Source organism: Notechis scutatus, chromosome 3, assembly GCF_049901735.1.
Source record: "Notechis scutatus isolate UNSWTSFEM ecotype Mainland chromosome 3, rNotScu1.2, whole genome shotgun sequence".
Lineage (NCBI taxonomy): Eukaryota > Metazoa > Chordata > Lepidosauria > Squamata > Elapidae > Notechis > Notechis scutatus.
In genome coordinates, this window is record NC_142011.1 from 158604132 (window position 1) to 158616522 (window position 12391).

At 43.8% G+C, this 12391-nt stretch overlaps 1 protein-coding gene across 7 annotated transcripts in view; it reads right to left on the bottom strand.

Annotated features, from left to right (window-relative positions):
* The window catches only part of RALBP1 (ralA binding protein 1), a 48389-nt gene extending 36227 nt beyond the window's left edge, over window positions 1–12162 (bottom strand). For 3 of the 7 annotated variants that reach the window (XM_087961515.1, XM_026671922.2, XM_087961514.1), the window contains exon 1: window positions 11821–12162. The gene's annotated coding sequence lies outside the window, so the exon portion shown is untranslated. Of the gene's footprint in view, window positions 1–11085; window positions 11107–11820 lie in introns of those variants that run through there. The other 4 variants (XM_087961512.1, XM_087961510.1, XM_087961511.1 and 1 more) reach the window with 4 other exon arrangements.
* Window positions 12163–12391: the final 229 nt, after the last annotated feature.

A 12391-nucleotide genomic window follows, 5' to 3' on the forward strand; every position in this document is an offset into this window, starting at 1 on the left:
AGCATTGACCTCTTCTGCTCCCGGTGCTGGGAACCGTGCAAAGAACCTCGGGAGCTGTGAGTTCTCTGGAGATGCAAAATCGGATGGCTGAACTGTTCCGTCATCTCCTGGAACAGACTGGGATGTAGTCGCCATTCCGACTGGTCGACTGTGGGCCTGCTCAACCAGTCTGCTTGCACATTGGAAACTCCCGAGATGTTTTCTGCTCACAGGGACAACAGGTGTCTCTCCGCCCACCTGCACAACCAAGTTGCGTCCTGCATTAGAGATCTGGAGTGAGTGCCCCCTTGCTGGTTTATGTGGGCTTTGGTGGCCACATTGTCTGCGAGGAGAAAAACCTGTCTCCCCATCACCTCCTGCCTTAGATCCTTGAGAGTTAAGCGGGCAGCCCGGAGCTCTAGCCAATTTATGTTGTGGGCAAGCTCCTCCTGTGACCACCTAACCTGGAGTCCCAGGTGGGCTCCCCCCAACCATACAGACTGGTGTCGGTGGTGATGGTAATCCTCTGGGGCTCCCTGTACAAGCAACCCTGATCCATGGCTCGGGAATGCCACCAATGGAGAGAATGAAGAACCAGCAAGGGGACATGAACCCTCCTTAGTAAGTCGCCCCTGCCCGCCTTCTGGTAGGGGAGCAGGACCCACTACAGGGTTCGGGCAGGAAGTGGGCCCTGGGACGATCCTGATGCACAATATCATCTTGCCGAAAAGTTGAGACAGCAAGATGATAGGTGCCTCTCTGTCAGACAGGATCTGTGATGTGACGTCCCTTATACTGTCTCAACGCTCCTGTGAGAGAAAGACCTGGCCGGTTAAGGTGTCTATGATAGTCCCCAAATGCAAGAGAAGGTTTGATGGTACTAGGCGGCATTTGTCCAGGTTTATTGAGAACCCATACTCTCGAAGGATCCTGATTGCCGAGATCATATCCTCCTCTGCCTGGGGTCTGGAAGAGGATGCTATCAGGATGTCGTCCAAATAACATAGGATTCTTATGGGTAAGGATCTGAGGCATGCCGCTCCGGCCGCCAGGAGCTTGGCAAAAGTCCATGGGGCTGATGACAGGCTGAACGGGAGAGCCCTGTATTGAAAATGGTGGCCGCCATAGCAAAACCTCAGGAACTGATGGTGTTGGGGTCTATGGGCACATGGGAGGTAGGCCTCTGTCAGGTCTACCAAAGCCAAAAAAATCTTCCTGCAGGCCCTGTAGGATAGAGTGGAGGGAGTGCAACTTGAATCTTCAGTAGATTAGATGGCTGTTGAGCCCTTTCAAGTTGAGGATTGCTTGCCACCACCACCCCAGCCTTTAGAATCACAAACCAAATTGAATAGAACCTCTGTCTCTCTTGGTCTCCAGGAACCGGCTGGATGGCCTGAACATCCAGAAGATGGTGGATTGCCGATTCCATGAGATCCCTCTTTTGAGGGATCTCTTGAGACGGGGCAGCACACAAAGGCACTGGGGGGGGAGGAAATAAACTCCCGAGAGAGACCTGACCATAAAGTTGTCAGGATCCAAGCATCTGTTGTGATCTGTTCCCACCTCGGCCAGAACAGTCCCAGACGGACCCCTATGGGAGAGGAGGCTTGGGTGTCACTTGTTGCATCTAAAAGGTCTGTTGGAACCCCGAAAGGACCTCCAGTCATCTTACCTCTGATGCCCTCTGGTGGCAAAGGCCGGTCTATCAAATGAGGATCTTTGGAAGAAGGGCCTACTTTGATGGGGAAAGCTTGCCCCAGCTTCCCCGTTTAAAGGAGGGCTTTCTGTAGTAGGGTGGAGAACTGTAATCAAAACGCCTCCCCTGGGAGGGCAGGATTTTCACTTCTCCCTAATTTCCATTTTTTTAAAAAAAGGGATCCAGGGCCTTTCCAAAAAGCCACTCTCCCTTGAAGGGAGCAAACGTCAGCTTCCATTTGTTTCTGGCGTCCATCTGCCAATTTCTTAGCCAGATGAGCCTACATGCTGTTACAGATGAGGCCATGGCTCTGGAAGAAGTTTTGGCTGATGTGAGGGTGGCATTAGCTGTCAATTGAGCTGCGACTATTATCTTATTTAAGTCCTGATGCACCCTGAGGTCCTCAGGTGGGATTCTACCCTGCAGCTGCCGCAGCCACCCATTAAATATGTTAGACTCAGACCCACTGGGGCGAGTGTACCCCCCAGGGGACTCCCACTGCTTTTTAATCACATTCATAAACATCTGGGGCACAGGTACAGCATCCACCACAGATGCTTTCTCAGTGAATAGGTAACCTTCCTGATCCTCCCCCTCTGGGGGAAGATCCCGGGTGACCTTGTCCCTTTTTTTAAGATGAGCCATGCTCTTAGCCTTAACCAGCAGAGTCTTGGAGAGAGCCAGCTGGAAAAGGTCCTTAAAGGAGGGGGGACCTGCTACCTCCGACTGCCTGTCCAAAAAGCCCTCTCTGGAAGGAGGTCCCTCTCGGAAACATAAGACTGGCTTCTTTCCGAAGGGGATGCAGAACGATTTCTGAAGTAGATTGGCTGTTCTGCAGAAGCCTGCTCCTGCCCCTGAGGAACGCCTCTGTTGGTGTCCAAACCAGGCAGCTGGCGCAGCTGGTTGACTTCAGCCTGAAATTCTTGTCTAATTGTTTGGGAGATCCAGGCTCTCATGAAAGATGGCATCTCTTGCCTGTGGGTCTCCTCACGCCGCAACCCAGCCACTGTAGGGGTAAAGGTGGCTTTTTTTTTTTTAAATTTTCAGGCACAGGTGTGGTTCTGCTGGAGGCTTGGCTTCCAGGTGCAGCAATCAAAAATCCTTGTGGTGGGTCAGAATTATTATGAATGGCTTTTGCCTTGATTTGGAGGTTTCCCTGCAAATCCTGAGTACTTGAGCCACCAGGAGATCAGGCAGTCAAATATTGTCTATCTGCCAATTGGTCTTGCTGCCTGCCATCTTGTGGGAGCAGAGGAGAGATGGCTCTGTTTCTCACTACCTTATCAAACTCCTTACCTAGGGCTTTTTGTCTATCCTCTGCCCCAGAGGACCCTAGGGGCTAGGGTCCTAGCTCTGATCCTAACTGCTGCCTCCAGCCCAGTAATCCTGGATTTAGTTGATCCCCTTGCAGCTCTCTCCCTACTCTGCTGAGGAGCTGATAATTCTTGGCCAGCTCCCCTGGTGGCCATTTTGAGCCCACCAAAAATAATTGTCACTGACAGGGAGAGAGAAAAGGAAAAAAGGAGCAAAAGAAAAATAAAAACAAAATTTATTTGATTTAAAGCTGTCTGCTTTGGTCACAGCAGCTGTCCACCACTTCAGGAGGCTAGTGCGACCCAGAAGTGGTGAGCTCAGCACAGCTCTGCAATTTAAGGCAAGAGTCAAAGCAAAAAGGGGAAAAAAGGCTGACTCTTTAAAATTGCTACAAGCCCTGACAGATCAGAGGCTTGCAAGCCAGTGCTGGCTGCACCGAAATCAATTTGGCAGTCTCAAGCGTCTCACAGCTGCCATGGTGCTCTGGTGATTGGACAGGGGGTTCAATCCAGATGGCCAGTACCCCCCCAAGGGACAATCCTGGAGACAAACTGCAGAATTGTCCCAAAACGTCTGAAATGGCTGCCGACGCCGAAAAGGGGCAGAAGCGCCTCGCGGTTTTCGCAGTTAGCACAAATCAATAAGAACGGATTGGGAGAAAGTGAGTTGAGTAAGACACTGACTCCCGCCCCCCCCCAGCCCGGGCCACATGGGCTCTCAGGGGCACCTCCAAACAAATTTACAATCACCATTCCAAAAACCAGTCTACCAGCAAAGAATTTTTTAAAAAGGCAGTCAAAAAAAAAACACGCAAAAAACAAAAGTGCTAACCAGCAAGCCGGTTACTTGTCAAACCTGCTCTAAGCCTCTGGAAGAAAAAAAAAAAACTCAATCCAGGGGGTGAAGATTCTTCTACAATCTGAACTATTCAGAGCCCTTAAAGGGTGGTCTGAATACGCTGAGACCGAGTGAAGAACTGGGGACCGTTACCAGAGGGTCTGTCCTCAGTTTTTCAATTCGGTCTGCAGAGCTATGAGACTAGAGACTACCCATCCTGGATTCTCCCTTCGGCTCAGTGGAGAAGATGCCCATCCCTTTGTCCAAAATGAGCAGGAATTCCACTACTTTTTTCCATTATTTTTCATTAAATATACCAGGAAGACTTATCCAGGAAAATTTACAGCCATCACCTCATAACTTTAATTGCCTCCTGGCAAATTCTTAGGATTAATTAATCCCATGGAAATTATCAGTTTACGTAATACACTAAACCTAATCAACAGCTTTAATCAAAAGAAAAGTATAATGGCATTCCTGATGAAATTGGCAGGATAAATATGTTAAGCTTGATTGTACTGTATTTACCATTGTCTAAATGTACCTTTCCACCACTTCCCAAGCATTTTATTCCTTTCCAGGCCATCCCCTTGTATTAATTTTGAAATTAAAGACTTCTTAGCACAGAGCTATTCTTTAGGCTAATAACAAGATATATTATTAGGGATGGAGTAATTCTACAATTCCTCTGTACTATACAGGCAATTAATAGGCACAAGTTCCCAAATATAACCATTCTTCCCTCAGCCCTTCAAACCACCATCATCTAGTGCAGTGGCCCCCAACCTTTTTTGTGCTGCGGCCCGGTACCGGCATCACAAAATGATCCGCGGCCCGGTACCGGCATCAGCACGCATGACAAGGCAAGGCGAGCCGAGCGACCGGCCAGCCAGCCGTCCCCCGCTTCTCCCCACCACCTTCAACTCCTCCTTTGTACCTTTGTCAATGGGCTTTGATTCGGGATGGCTTTGGGACGGTCGCTTGGCTCGCCTTGCCTTGGGTGCTGAAAGAATCCTCGCGCCTTAGTTTCGTTCGAAGCCCCCCCCCTTCGATGAAACTAAGGCGCAAGGATTCCTTCAGGACCCAAATGCCGCTTTCCAACCGGAAAAGCTCACCCGGAAGCACTTTCTCATCAAACAAGATGGAGGCGCCCAGCAAACCGGCGGCCCGGTAGGAAATGTTCCACGGACCGGGACCGGTCCGCGGCCCAGTGGTTGGGGACCCCTGATCTAGTGCTACAAATTGTCAAAACAATGTCAGATCCATGTTGGGTCTCCCTGAATGCCAGAACTGAGATCCAGCAAATGAAGGAAAAAGCAAGCAAGGAGATTTTCTTGGCAGTACTTCATTCCTTAAACTGCCTCAAGGCACTAGAAATGTTTCCCAATTGTCTGTAAGAGTTTGTCAGAAGAAATGGGCAAATGCAAGAGAAAACATGAAGACCTACCTATCATATAACTACTCTGATTCAAGCTACATTTCAACACCATGTCTCTCCTTTCTCTTCTAAGATTTTTTGGAAAGATAAGGAGCAGAGGTGCCTCCAAAGTATTTTTTCATTCCTTAGCTGGAATCTGAATTGGATGAATATTTGTGTACAGAAATTTAAATAAATGCAATAAATAAATGAAATTCAACATTCTCAAACAGAACTGATGCCAGATATTTAAAAACATCACAAATACATTGCAGTATTCACCAAATATATTAGGCAGCAACAGCTTCTAAAAGCAGACCCATAACATCTACCTGAGAAAACATTCTCAATGTACATGTCATTTATTTTTATCCTTCCTTTATTATTTTTATGAATAAGTCAGGGTGGCAAACATACCTAATGTTCCTTCTTCGTATTTTCCTCATAACAAACTTGTGAGGTAGAGGTTGGGCTAAGTGTGTGTGACTGACCAAAGATCACCCTGCTGGTTTTCATTCATAAGGTGGGACTAGTACTTACAGTTTCCTGGTTTCTACCTGATGGATGCCTCAGCCAGTTGACCAAACTGGTTCTACTATATGTGTCAATGCTCCACTGGTACTTTATATATTTTGAACATAAATTATTGGGGGCTGCGTCTTTAGCAAAGCAGAGTACAAATGCTTGTATCAGATGAATGACTCCCACACACTGGCATGACAGCATATTAGCAGTGGTGCACAACAGGCTGCCAAAATCTTCACCACTTTATCTTCCTGGTTTCCCCATTTTGAAGGTGGGATTTATACATATGAAATAAAAATTGAAAATTCAGAATAACTACTGCAACTGGCAGAAGACACAACATCTGTCTATTTAGAAACATCTTTCAAAATGTCTGCTAAAGTTTTAAAGCCAAAAATAACCTCAGTAGATATTCAAGTTTTTCCCCCAACATCTTTTCCAAGGGAGTTCCAAGACTGTCCTAGGGTCCAATGCATCCTTTCCCTTCATGTTAATTTTAAGGTGGGATGGAGATTCACGAAGCAATACTGTATACTACATAATTATAATGTAGACCTTTAATTTTCCATTCATTTACTTCAATTGCAGAATATAGGTTTTATTTTAAGGCAAATCATGACTTAGCTGATGGGAAACTTTTGTTTTGATTACAATTAATTTACATCCATACAAGCCAGTCTGAAATATAATACATTTTTCAACTGAAAGAATAAAACGTCTCTAGTGTACACTATGTGCTGGTAAAACAAGTTTTCATTTCAAAAAACAATATCATGGGATAAAGATGATCAGGCAATTCATTGTTCCCACATGAATCACAATCACACTGCAATTACTATTAGTGAAAGGATTTATAATGATGCAAGTTTCACAGGCAAAGCAAATACTAAGCCGTACATGATGCAAGAGGTTTCTCCTCTTACTGTCAGGGCTAGTGATAGCTTGTTAGAGAAATTCTACCAAGTGTGTATTAATCTTTCTCTCCAAGGGCAATACTATTCTAAAGATCCATATGGCTATTTTAAAATGAAATTTTAAAAAAATGAAGTGCAAATCAAAATTTTCCTATATTTTATGCAGTCTGAAAGTTGTCTGCATTTCCAACCTGGTCAGGCTGAACAGGGACAGACATACTGCCACTATGTCTTTATCCTTAGTAAACCACAGCTGGACAACCCAAGAATCTAAGTCAAAGGCCTCCAAACGTGGAGAATTGGTTGGAGAATTCTGGGAGTTGAAGTCCACAAGTCTTAAAGTTGCCAAGTTAGGGGATCCCTGATCTAAGACTAAAGCAGAGATTTTCCACACCTTTCCTATTTTCTCTTTAAGATCTGGATAATAATATATTCCCCCAGTATTGTAACATACGAGGAAGATTCTCAGGCTGGGGTGAAAAATACTAAGATCAACTCCATCTGAATAAAAGTCAGAGGTCAATGAAGATCACATGCAGGAATCACTTTCAATTTCATGAGCCAAATGTCACCAGCACATAGTCTGCTTTTGCAGTATTGCTTTTTGTGGGGCTTTTTCTCTTATAAAACACTCAAAACTTACTATGGTGTATTTATTTAAAAGACTTATATCATTGCCCATCTTATGAAGTAACTGTAAATGGTTCATAACAATAATAATAAACAAAAGGGAAAACAAAGATTTGGAATCTAAAACAACATTTTTGGATCCATCTAACAATATAAACCCTAGAGTCCAACCTTATCTTGTTCCAAAACTTGGAAGGAAAGCCAGCTCTTAGGGCTTTCCAGAAAGCTAAACCAGTGGGGTCCTACCAGATTCCTGCTGCTCAGGAGAGGGGCTGTTATAGAAATGGCACATTTCCTAGGTGGATGGTAACACAAGACATCCCAGACACAAAAGCCTAGGGGCCTTCTTCCCTCCATACCAGGGGTCTGCAACCTTAAACACTCAAAGAGCCATTTGGACCTGTTTCCCACAGAAAATAAAATACCGGGGGCCAATAATTTAACAACCGGTGTGACTGGGTAGGTGTGGCCAACTTGACATCATTCACTCCCACCCAGTCATCTGCTGCTCTGGAATATGGAGCGAGTCTCCATCCCCCACCATTATCCTTACCTCAGGCCAAGCGAGGAGTGACGGGGAGGGGTGGGGTGGGGCCAGCCAGTGGTGGGATCAGCCAACAGGGAGTCGCAGCAGAGGGCCGAAAGAACCACATAATGGCTCCAGAGCCACAGAGTGCAGACCCCTGCCCCACACCAAATGGAACTGGCCACAAAGGAAGGAGCCAAACCATTGCAAAACTTCTAATTCCTGAAGCTGTTCTTGAAGGACACCACTGTTACTGGTATCAACAGGCCCCAGGAAAGCAAGAATCAGGACAGTAGCACCACCTTTGTCTCAAGACCTCCAGAGCAGGGGTCTCCAACTTTAGCAACTTTAAGACTTGTGGAGTTCAACTCCCAGAATTCTTCAGCCAGCAAAGCTGGTTGAGGAATTCTTGGAGTTGAAGTCCACTTAGTCTTAAAGTTGCCAAGGTTGGAGACCTCTGCTCCAGAGAACATCCACAAGTGTGACCAACACTGTCTGCATACTGTAACCCAGCCTAAACCCACAGTGGAAAGGATTCAGATAATCTGCTTCATATTAAGGCCTTCTGCTGTTGAAAGGCAGCTGCTCTTTCAACAACCTTCCCTAAGGAAGGAAAGCTGGAATTGATAAAAATCTGTTGAATCCAAGTATGGTCTCTGGAAAAGGGGACATATTACTGCCCACTGCAAGATGGCTACTAATTTAGATAGGTTTAAAAGAGTAATAAATAAACCTATAGGATAAAGGTCTATGAAGTGCTATTCTTAAGACATCTAGGTAGATGAACAACTAAATACAACGCATCTATCTGTGACGCAGGATACCAAAGGACCCATCCAGCCACAGTTCAATATTTCTAAGGCCTCGATCCTATATAAAGGGTAGCATATAGATATTGACCACAATAAAATCTAAAAGTGGACTGTGCAAATATCTGGAGAGGGAAGTATGTATTGTTTTATTTAGTAGACAAGACGTATGACTGCCAAGTTCCTGTTCCTGCCCCTTTTCCTGTCCAATTGGCTAAAGTGAAGTTCCATGTAGTAGTTTCAAGAAGAAAGGAAATAATCAGGCTAATTTTGGCCAATACTTAGCAAATGCATTTTTAAAAAAATGTTTGAAATTTTTCTTTCAATTTATTTTAAAAATCATGCTCCAATATCTCTCTTCCAACAGCAGCTATTGCTTCAACCACAACATGCAACACAAAAGTAGGATGAGAATTTAAACACATGACTTTCACATCTGCTTTAGCTTCAAAATAGTTTTAATGATAACCAAAAATACATGTAAAACTGAACATGAATTTCTCCTCAAAAGGGTGTGATGTTAAAATGTTTGCACAATGCATATTGTTATGCAATGAAGAAATAGTATTTGTATAGGAATGTTCTTTCTTCACTGAAATTCAGATATCATTAGAGGTTTAAGAAAGAAATCCAACTATAGCAAGGTGGGAAACCTTGATAATGTATTAACCAGGTTAAACTTTAAAAAACTGCTGTTACTAATAATATGCTCACTCACTCGGTGCTACCAGAGCAATTATGATTTGCCAGGGAAGGGGGGATCTCATAACTGAATCAAGCATAAAATTCTTCATGATATTAACTCCTATAAGGAACAATCTAATTCTAAGTTAAAATAGCTAAAGTAGTAGCAATAGTGGTATGAGCTCCAGTGTTACGGAATTCTAGTACTGTGGAGTTTTGTATTATGCTGCTAATAATTAGCATATGCAATCTATAAAAACATCACCAGATTACACAATTTCATGAAAATCCAAACTATAACATAATTGTTAGATTAAAAACTATAAACATTATGGCTACAGCAGGGCACTTCCCAACTATATTAATTTAATTTGTACCTTACTATTCTAAATGGATTTAAACTTAACAGATTATGAAATCTAAAGAACACAATCAAAATACTAAACATAAAATGGTAATATTTACACAATTACAGCACCAAATGAAGATTTTTTTAAAAAAATGAATTATTTATCTATCAAAAAACTGTGGACCAGATAAGCTTTTTTAGCCTTCCTGGGAGGGAGAGGGCAGTCCAGTGTCTTTAGTAATCATTGAAAAGTTTCTAGTTACATCAGAACAGCAAGAGACAAATAACAAGCTTCAGATAGGATTATGGAAGAGATTACCATTATTAAATACCCTTGTCCTGGACTAGTTTCAAACTAAGCTGACAATATGGTCAACTGAACATATGGCAAGCTACTTCCCCCCTAATTTATGTTGTTGACTATTTTCAAGAGTTTTGCAGGAATCTAACCTAAATATAGTTAGAAAGCAAATAATTGAAAGCAAGTTCATCCTCTTTACAAGACAGCACTTGATGAATCAGCCTAAATTATTAGAAACAAACAACAATTTCCAGGCCACAGCTGCCCATCTATCTAGGGAAAGCACAAGATATATCAGTTGATTATTAGCAATTGATCATAATAAAGGACACAGAATAGTAAAGGTATTTTGTATAATAAAATAAATAGTATATGAGACAAGACAGATACTCTATTATTTAGTCACACCTATTCTGTGCTACTAGTTATACAATATATCAGAATATATCAAAGAAACCAAAGGTAACAGATATGAATACTTATATCCAATTAATGAGGGAAAGGCTGAGAAGTATTTAAGCAAAATATAGGTAGGATAGAGAAAGGAATAAAAAGGAATAGAGAACAAAGTACTTCCCATCATAACATCATGAAATTTCAGTCTAAGTAGCACACATTACCAGATTGCTTTACCTGTTAATTTCTTCCCTATTAATTTATCTCACATTAGCCAGAGGATCTCTTTCACATAACAAGCACAAACAATAGCTTTGGCAGAATCAGTTACATTATTTCAATATCATACTCCACAACAGATTAAAAAAAAAGAGGACAAATTGCATTGTGGGGGGATACATTTTGGAACTAGTGATTGTAGGCCACAAATATACACATGTGTGAACCTTGATATTCACACATACTAATACAGCTTGCATTGCACATTTCCACCAATTCTTTATAACAGCAGCTGCTGTCACAGTGAGTGCAAATGCATACTCATCAGTTTAAGAATATCCCTTTTGTTTAGAACACATAATTATCTTAAATGTGGCATATGGAAGATCTTAACAGTGGCATGTATAATTACAAAACATGTACTTTTAAAAATATCTAATAAATGAAGTTGCTACTGAAATTCTCCCAACAATCCCTCTTCATACATACTCTGCTTGCATCCCTCTTTTTTTTTCTTCACAGAAATTAACCAGAAGTAGTAAACAGACTAAGCAACCAGTTTTAGATTACACTCCAACAAGCCTTCCTGTTGCTCAGGGCTATGGAGTACATGTCAACCACCTGATGACCATGAATTAATTACCATCCACCAGACTTTCCTTGCCTACTATTTTTCACTTTAATTAGGATGGCAATTCTCAAAATGTACATCTAGCAAAGGATTCTGGAAGTTAGTCCCCAGGTTTGTGGAGGCAACCTGGCCCTTCTAACTAGAGCCACAAAAAGTCTCGTCCACACATTCATCGTCAAAATCTGGTGCCTTTGAGCAGATAAATCCGAGGGAGCAATGATAAATGGCAGGCAGACTGCAGAGCATTCATTCCAAGTTTGATTTCCAAGTAGAAATGCAACCTGAAAGCATTGAATGTGGCACAGGGCAGGGCACAGGGAATGTGGCACAGTCCAGGGCAGTTGCGTTGCATCTCTGGAGGCACCCCCACCAAACATCTGAGCAAGCGGGGTGCGCGGGAAATGACAGCGCAAGTTCCAGCCAGAACTCAGGGCGCTGTACAGAGTTGAGTACGCATGCGCATTCCAGAGCACGCGTCAGCCACTGCCCATCCCCATCGTGGTCACCGAGGGGCGGCCTCCCTAGTCGGGAATGGAACTTCGGTGGAAGAGAACCCGGAATATGGGAAGGCCATGCATCCTCTTCACACTGACCTGAGGAATGGGGAGAGGTATCCTGCCGCTCGGGCGACGGCTGTGCGAACTTCACCTCGCTCCCGGCATCATTCAGACCCCGCTCTGCACTCCAACCCGCCGTCGTCTTACTTGCAAGGTCGGGAAAATAGGAAACAGAAAGAGGCGCATGCGCGGTCACCCTTTTCTCCGTCTTTCTCGTTCTGTTTCTTCCAGCCTTTCGGCAACCTAGGTTAGAGGCCGGAATAAGCGCGCAAGCGCATGACGTACCAGGGAGGAGCCATCATAGCGACCGAGCGACCGATCTTCTCTGGAGGATCAAAGAAGGCAGGCGAAAGGGTTGCGCCTGCGCGCTCACTCCCTGCTATGGTTTATGGAATAGGCCCGATCCTGATTCCTGCCCTCCTCCCTATGGTGCATTTCGGGAAATGTAGTCTTCTAAGTGCAAGCAAGAGGGACGAGGGAATTTTGAATTGCGTTTACTTGTGTGCTTGAACTACATTTGGGAATTGAGGATGGCAAGAATGCATTCAGGATACAGGCCCACCTCTTCAACGCGCTTATCTAGCTGTGTTATGTTTCCTTATTGGGC